This window comes from Anomalospiza imberbis, chromosome 12 (assembly GCF_031753505.1).
Source record: "Anomalospiza imberbis isolate Cuckoo-Finch-1a 21T00152 chromosome 12, ASM3175350v1, whole genome shotgun sequence".
NCBI classification, from domain to species: domain Eukaryota; kingdom Metazoa; phylum Chordata; class Aves; order Passeriformes; family Viduidae; genus Anomalospiza; species Anomalospiza imberbis.
In genome coordinates, this window is record NC_089692.1 from 16,549,792 (window position 1) to 16,557,749 (window position 7,958).

Sequence of the window (7,958 nt, forward strand, 5' to 3'; positions counted from 1 at the left end):
CACCTGTGAATGTAGCTGACTGCTAGACAAGGAAGTGTTGCTTGGACCTAGAATGGTGCGTGGTTAAAAGCAGAACAGATTGGGAAATCTGAAAATTCAGAGGACCAAGGGAGTGTGTTCTCAGCAGAGCTTCTCACAGAATCTTCCACCACTCCCCCACGGTACCAGTTTATTAAAGAGACCTGAAAAAAAAAAGTCCCTAGTTCTTGCCAGCCTGGGTGACTCCTATCAGAGCTATGACAGGTTTATTCCATTTGCAAGTCAGAACAAGTTTCTCCTCTCTTTTGAAGGTACATAATTATCAAGATCATCCTTATTGCTACACCCGTTTCCATTGCCTATAATCTTTGGGTATTTGCACTTTCCTGGCACAGCCCTGATTGGCAAAACAAAGCTTGCATGTGTGATAAGTTTAGTGAAAGAGACTCTTCTCATTAGTGCTGGATGTCATGAATCAGAGTGATTAAGTGATTTGTCCAAAGCACAAAGCAGATTTAGTGTTTCTGCACTGCAGTCCTATTAAACCATGAATGTTATCAAATTCACAATATTACCTAAAAATACTAAATCCTAATCTCGTAAATATTCTCTTTTTCTGTTTATATTGGAGGCCTCAAACCTTAACCATTTGTTTCTTTCTTTTAAAAAAAAGAGGTCCTAGTAACTTGAAATTATGGTAGTTTAAATTTTCTTCATGCCAAAAAACTGTTGCTTGGTATCAGAAAAGTGCCTAAAATTTTATCTGTTTCCCTCAGTTAATCATCCTTGCTTTGGTTAGCTGAGGTAATATACCAGTGTGTCAGTGAGTGAGCTGCAGGTCAGAGTGCTGGAGAGCTATTGTGAGAAACTCAGCAGAAGTGAAGACAAATGGTCCAGCAAGAGGATGGAGAATTGGTCCCTGGTGGCTCCAGTTCCTGTCCTTGCCCTTTGCACATCTGTGTGACTGGCAGGTGAGAGAGGCAGATCTTTGACTATGCCAGAAAGTTGTTCAGGATGATCCTCTGAGCTCTTGGCTTCAAAGCCAGGTCATACCTTGGAGGACCTGCTCCTGTCAAGGGAGCACAGAACTGACTGGCCCTCAGTGCTGACCCTTGACGACCAAGGCTCTCACCCCTCCTGAACGAGGCTGTTAGAGCTCCTGCAGTAGCTCCAGAGGTTTTTTGGGGAGCAGAACTATCTCGATGGTGTGTAGACATGGGGGAGGGAGAAAAGGCTGCTCAGGGAGGTAGCTGACACCACCACGATTGGAAGGGCTTTGCTTGGAGCTTCTGCTGTCAGCTGACTGTGAGATAAGTGTAATTTTTTGCACCACTCCTGCTCTGAAACTCCCCCGTAGCTGCAGGGACAGACGGGTATCTCCTTTGCCACAGGGCCCAGTATGATGCAAAGAGATCTCACCTTTAATGCCTCGCTGCACAGCAGTGCTGCTGGAAGAAGGACGTATGAACAAGATGAATCTACTCCCGCACCTTTAGGCCTCCCTGCTCACTTTCTTTGCTTTTCTAGTCATCTTAATCCTCTTCAGAAACTAAATTCTCCAGGAAAATGAACCTCCTGTGAATGCCCCTGCACTTCTGATGGCAAGAGGAATGAGTTCCTTCCTTTTCTAGGAAAGCCTCTTCAGTAGATTCACGTTTCAATTTGCCTTCATGAAGCTGCTTGGTGACAAGTGGCACCATAACCTTCTCTGAGGCTCCCCACCCAAAGTTTTATGCAAATTGTATGTAAACTTATTCTCACCATGAGTGATAACCATGAGATATGTCATGCTTGAATGCCATTTTGTTCATGGCTGTCCTGGGGCTCACCAGTGCCTACACTCCTAGTAGGGGTCACCTAAGGCATGCACCAAGCCTGGAGCATCCCCAGGGGGTAGGGAATTTAGGAGCAATGGTGCCTCATGAAACTTCCTGGGTTCCAGCTAACACTCTCCAAGTCCTCGTGCTACAGCATGCAGCCCTCCCATGTGGCAGGGGAGTTGTTCTGCCACATCAGCATCATCGTGACTCTGTCCAGAAAGGAGCTGCCTGCACCCACAGGGAAACGAACCCACAGTAGGTACTCAGTGCAGAAAGATCTGTATGTGGCTGCTGTTACAGGCAGAAGTGGCCTGGCTCCCAAAATGGGATGGTGGGTGAGCAGTGCAGGAGAATCCCACATGCCCCTCTGGTGGTGGGCTGCATCCCACATGCTGGCAGGTGGTGCTGGCCAAGCCCAGCCTGCACCCAGAGCTAACACAGCCAGGGCCGCAGCTTCCCAGAGGTGCCAAGGCATTGAAAACACACATGGACTTGGTCATGCACTATGGACTGAGCTCCCCACTGCTTGCACACGGTGCCAAATCCCTCTTCCTCCAGTGCTCTTTCAGTATTAGCAAGTCAGGTTGTATACCTGATGGGTCAGGGACAGGGAAGTCTGATCTGGGCCTTTAGCTCTGTGTACATCTGGTGGGGTCTGCTCCCTTTCTGTGGCTCCCTTTTCTTGTCTTTTCTTCCTTTCTTTCTTTTTTTCCCTGTTAAAAGGGAGTTGTACCTACAAACAGTAAGCATCCACGGGACTGCCTCTGCTTTTGCTTTCCCCAAGATCTCCACTGTTTGTGTTGCTGTGCTGGAATAGGAGACTGGGGTGTCACCCAGACATGTGACTTTGGGGAATTAAGAGTGGTTGGTTGAGATTTATAGCCTGAGCCCTAAATAATAGGACCTGAATCCATGCTTCATTTGTGCCTGGTGGCTTACACTGAGAGATCTGTGCAGGCTCAATTTTGTCTTGCTTTTCCAGCCCAGCTTTGGTGTAGCTTTCACATCACTGCATGTAATTACACCAGCAAGGAGGGGCTGGGGGGTTTGAAGAGCTGAGGAAGGATGGCTTTTGCAGTTCCTGCTACAGAGGTAGTAACTTCTGCAACGAGTGAGGGAACAGGCAATTCTCCAGTCACTGTGCAAAGCCAGTGTCAAGCCACAGGCAGAAGAAAGAAGCAGCTGTGTCAGCTCCCCAGGTATTTGGGGACATCTGCTCTGGTGCCACCAAAAAAATCACAGGTATTTCTCCTGCACTACCCTGAGAAAACCTGGACTGCTTGCACCACCGTTTTCTGGAATGGGTTTACATGCCATGCATTCAAACTTTAGTTTGCTTTGTCTCAACTTCCCTGTGCAGGCAATCCCTAAGTAACCACGTTGCCCAAAATTACTTGCCCACTTGAATTTGGATAAGTACATGCTTTCCCAGCTGGCTCATTGTTCTGCTGCTAAATATTGCTCAGATATCCTAGCCATGCCAAGCCTGATTTTTATCTGTGGATTCTGCAAGGCAAGCTGTGCAATGCAAATTATTCCAGTGTATTTGCAGGTCTGTAGTGAGGAGGAGATCCCTGGAGCTTGATCCTTCTGTTTCCCAGTGAGTCATTATTCTTATGTAGGTTCTATTGCCACACCACTTTGAGATATGAAATGCTGGGGTTTTGCAGGTCACCTGTCTTTTGTAAAAGAACACAGGGTCACAAAATCTCTGTGTGTCTAGCAGGAAACCAGCATTCCAGTAGTGATCACATTGCTACTTGTATGCAAACCATTCTTCCAAAATCTCACCCAAAATCTATCTCTAGGCAAAGGCGGTGTCCCCTCAAGGCTTCACAGTGCTCAAGTGCTTAAGGAAGGAACTCCGACTGCAGACAGTGACTGTTAGCATAGCAGAGTCTAAGGACAGGCAGCAGCTTTCTGCAGGCCCTTTTGTCTCAGGGAGCATTTTAAACCTTTGCTTTCACTTAATAACCCCAACAACCAAGAAGAGGTGGGGGAATCTTTTGATAATTATATGTTCATTTGATAGAATGCACATAAATGATTGCTTGAAATTTTTTTTAACTCTTGAAGTTACATTCCAGTTGCTCTGATTAGGCGTCCTTTCTAGATAGAGGAGGCAACTTTATCAGCTGCCTTTATGTGAGAGAGTTTGTGGCTTCCTAACACGGAACAAGGCAAGAACAGGTTAAAAAATCTTCCCCCACATAGTACTCAGCTATCTCTCTGCAGTCAGGCTGGGTGGATTAGCTGCTGTGCCAGGAAAGAATGATGATCCTCCTGCACCCACTCGCCTGTGGGGAGGGCTGACCCAGAAGGGAGCTGTGAGAGGGTGGGGAGTGCTCAGTGAGAGGAGGCACTTCTGCCTTGGGAGCAAATTAGAGCATGTTTGATCACCCGATGGATCTAGGACATCCCCACAAAGCTCAGTTCTGCATGAGAGGTCTTATGGATTAAATGAATGTCTGGATCCAGGGATCTGAATGCCTATGGCTGCCTCTTGCTTGCTTTGAGTTTACTCTGAGCTAATACACACTGTCACAGTGATGTCTAGGCCTGTTTTGTCACAGGCTTGGGTTTTTGCAAGGAAGCCCTGAGTTTCCTCTGTTTGTCCCTGTCTCATGCAAACTGCCCTGTCCACAGCAGCTGCAGTGGGGAATGATGTGGACACTTGTCCCTGGTAAGGTACAGAAGGACGTGTTTGGTACCACAGCAGCGGTGACCTGGCAGGACAATGGACACATGTTTAGAGTTTGCTATGGATGACCCCTCCATTGAGTGAGGGGTTTTCAGACTGTCCTGGAGATCCAAACCAGGCCCTTTAAGTGATCTCAGCAGAATGCAGGCCAGGATTTGACTTTAAGTACCTTTCCTTGTATTTAAAACTAGGTTAAAAAACATGCTGGCAATAAACAGCAAAATGTTGCTCACTTTAGCAAATGCAAGAATACAGACTCTTCTATTTTCTCTATTTTTGTGCTTTATTTGACAGTGGTTTTTGACTGACTTCCAGCAAGGCAATAGTCAACCTGACCAGTATTTGTCACCTCCTATGAGCTAAATATAATTTGGATTTTATTTACTTCATAGTATTTATTTAACAAGATGTGTAACTCACTCTCTGATGTGAGTTTTTCCTGGAAAAAAGAACACCCCACATTACTGTCCTTACGCAAAATAAATAAAATCTTTCTGTCTTCTTGCCACATTTAGATCTATATATATCTCTGATACACAGAGGAGATATCAGCTTGGGAATTGGCACACTGAGAGAAAATAAATGAATTTACAGTAAAGCCTGGTTATTGTTTTTAAAGACCTATTGAAAGGAGAAGACTGTTCTTAATTTTCTCTCATAATCTCATTTCAAGATGTTTAGCTCATAAAGTTCTGTCAGAACATGGGGCCTGGACTTTTATCTTTGCTCTCCAGTTGAAAGCCTGGAGGACACTCTGGTTTTTCACTCCTGGCTGTGGTCACGAGGAGAAGCCGTAGCCAATACGGGACAGGATCCTGTGGGCCACCAATTCCTTGTCCAGAAGTGAAAAGAGCTGTTAATCCTGCCTTGTTTGCTTTGCACACCACACCCCTGCTTATTGCCTACAATCTAAATTACAGAGGCGGCCAAACTTGCTTCCTGTTCCAAACAATGGCCCTGGCTGACACATCCCCTCGTAATGCACGGAGCAAAGTGCTGGAATGGCCTGGGTTTGATGGGCTGGGGCTGTGGGCACAGTTGGACCCTGCAGAAGGGTCACCACCTGCACCCCAGACAGGATGGAGAAAAACCTAGGGGCTGGAGAAAAATGCAGGAGCTGCTGTAGTGTACTGTGGAAAGAAATTACTTTATGGAAGACAAAGAGGAAGGATGTCTGGAAATATGGGGAAAACTTCCTGAAAAGAACAAGTGTGAACAAGATTGTCAAAGGCCTATGAATTTATTAGGAATTCCTGTTATGAATTTAGTAGGAATTTATTTTGCAAGTGTCCAAGTGTCTCAAGGTCTGAGTCATGCTTTTCTTTGTAAGAAAGATATTATTTTGTTTCAGATAATATTTTCATTTGGTAGTTTTCATTTGAAGGATCATACATGGGAATGTAAGTTCTAATTTCTTCAGTTTGTTTTACCTCTTCTAGGAAATGTATGCAACAATCAGAGCTGATGTTATTTGTGTTTTACAGCACTATAGGGAAGAGTTGTGCTGTGTGGGAGTCCCTCTGCAAACAAAATAGATATAGAAAACTTCCCAGGTGTTTCTCAGGAACTGTACTGGATCACAGCCAGATGTCATGGAGGATGTAGGTAACAAACCCAGTATTTTCATGTACAAAAATGTTGTGTTCACAGTGTCTGCCTGACAAAGGCCACTCCAAGGTGGCCATATTCCTCGGAATACCTGGCTACCAATGCTGAAGACTTCTGATTCTGGTATATCATGATGGTATCTGTGGTCTTGGGGAGTGTAACAGCTTCCAAAACAGGAATTACCTTCCTCTTGTTTGAAACAGAGAATGTCACAATGCGTGGACAGGGCCACTGCTGCTTCCCTGTGTTTCCCCTGGTGAGGTGCTGCTCGTTCAGTTGTTTACACTGCAGCTGAACTGGGAGAATAGTGAATAGTGCAGAGAAGGGGTGGTGAGTCAGGCCCATGATTAAGTGCAGGAAAACAAGCTGTGTGTGCAAAGTGATCTGGGCACCGGAGCTGGAAAATCCATCCGACCCCTTGTGCTGTTGGTTTGAGGAGACTCGTGTTATGAAAGTGTTCCTGGGCCATTATTCAGACTTATTTTCAGGGGTTGCTGGCATGTTGGAAAATTTTGCATTTACTTCCATTTTAATGTTCTTTTGTTCTGCATTCTGCCTCAGAATAATACCTTTTCCTGTGAGCTGGAATTAGAGCTGGAACCAGGGTACCAGGACACCAGATACCTTAATCTGGTATCTTAGAAATCTGCCTCACTGAGAGCAGTTAGAAATCATTTTCCCTATCTCTACCCACAGTTTTTCAGGGAATCTTGGGCATATCTTGTGATATCTCTCTCCCTGCTTTTATCCTTGCTTTGGGATCAGATGACGTCTGGCTCCATTGCTTTCTGAGCCTTTGGATAATTTAGTCTTTCAATTTCTCTTCCAGCATGATCTATATGATCCTCCCCTGAGACATTTTAATGTCTGGAATGAACTCCCCCATCTCCTCCGGAGAAGACTGAGGCAGATGATTAACTGTAGCCAAATCTACCTCTATTTCTCTCTAAATTATCCCTTACTGTCTCCTTCTTCCTTCCCTCCCTTGATTTTAACGAACAACCTCATGAAACATCTGACTTCTTGTTTTTTCTTGGGAAAAATTTTAAACAAAACCACATTCAGACACACAGACATACACACACAAGGCAGACAATGAATGCTCAGAGACAACCAGCAGCATGCTCACAGAGGCAGGCTTATATGCAGATACAATGACGTAAATCAACACCCAGAAGCATTTATTAAATTACCCAGATATATACACAGAGGGACAGGCAGATGGGTTAAGGCTGCGTTTTTATTGGTGGATAAATGAAAACATCACTTTAATGCCCACAGGAGAGTATTTTGGAAAAGCAGTGGCAGCAGCAGCAGCTTTTAAAGGTGATAATATCTCTTTATTCACTCTTGCAGACTAATTGGCTTGTCCTAGGAAAGGTCAACTACTGCTGCATAGCAAGTGTGAACCCATACACATTCATAATCAAAAATCAGTGTGAAAGCAGCATAGCAGTCAATCCCAAAATTATCCCCTGTTCCCAGGCAAGGAATGGTTCCAGGAACTTGCATCCCTAAAATCCCACTTTTGATTGTTCTGGACAGCCATGACTTCCTTTTCTCTTGCTCAAAGATATGAGAGCAAACTGAATCCCTGTGTACAGTCATGGGAAGAATTATTCCCAGAACCCAGCTTCACAGCTCTTAATGCACTCTTCCTTCAATGACCATCAACCTCCAAGCATGGAGCATTAGCTCCCACACCCAGTTAAGGAGGCATTTTAGCCATAGATGTAAGTTAACTGAAACAGCTGCAAGAATTAAAGTGGACAAATATCTGTCTTTTCAGGTCCACATGCAGGATTTCTCATTAAAAACTACTGCTGAGCTAACTGTAATTTCCTGAGATG